Source organism: Corvus brachyrhynchos, unplaced genomic scaffold (genome assembly GCF_000691975.1).
Source record: "Corvus brachyrhynchos isolate BGI_N302 unplaced genomic scaffold, ASM69197v1 scaffold175, whole genome shotgun sequence".
Classification (NCBI taxonomy): domain Eukaryota; kingdom Metazoa; phylum Chordata; class Aves; order Passeriformes; family Corvidae; genus Corvus; species Corvus brachyrhynchos.
This window is the reverse complement of record NW_008238448.1, coordinates 2,438,653-2,439,201: the sequence shown is the minus strand read 5'-3', so window position 1 is coordinate 2,439,201 and position 549 is coordinate 2,438,653.

The window sequence follows — 549 nt, the reverse complement described above, 5'->3', positions numbered from 1 at the left end:
ACAGAATAATGCGACAGCCACCTCACACCTTCCCCCGGCCCCAGCTTTTCCCGAGGGGCGTAGCAGCCTGTCCTCTGCGCATTAAGTGGAGAAGGTGGGGAGGACCACACTCAAGAGAGAACGTCTCCGCTATGCCGGCCGAGCGGAACGCCGCAGTGCAGAGCGGGTGGGAAGCACACCATCAATGAGGCTGGGAAAGACCTCTGGGGTCATCGAATCCAATCCGTGACCGAACATCACCTTGTCAACCAGACCATGGTACCCAGTGCCACATCCACTGTTTCCTTGAACACCTCCAGGGACGGTGACTCATCCCCTCCCCTGGGCAGCCCATTGTAGTATCTCATCACGCTTTCTGTGAAGAAATTCCTCTTCATGTCCAACCTACACCTCCCGTGGTGCAGCTTCAGGCTATTTCCTCTCGTTATCGCTTAGGACTATGTCCTCTTGAACGAAGCGAGCTGCCTTCGTGAGCGCAGGGCCGGGCCGCGGGGGGCGGCAGGGACACGGGCACAGACACCGAAAGCCACCGCAGCAGAAGCGGCGGCG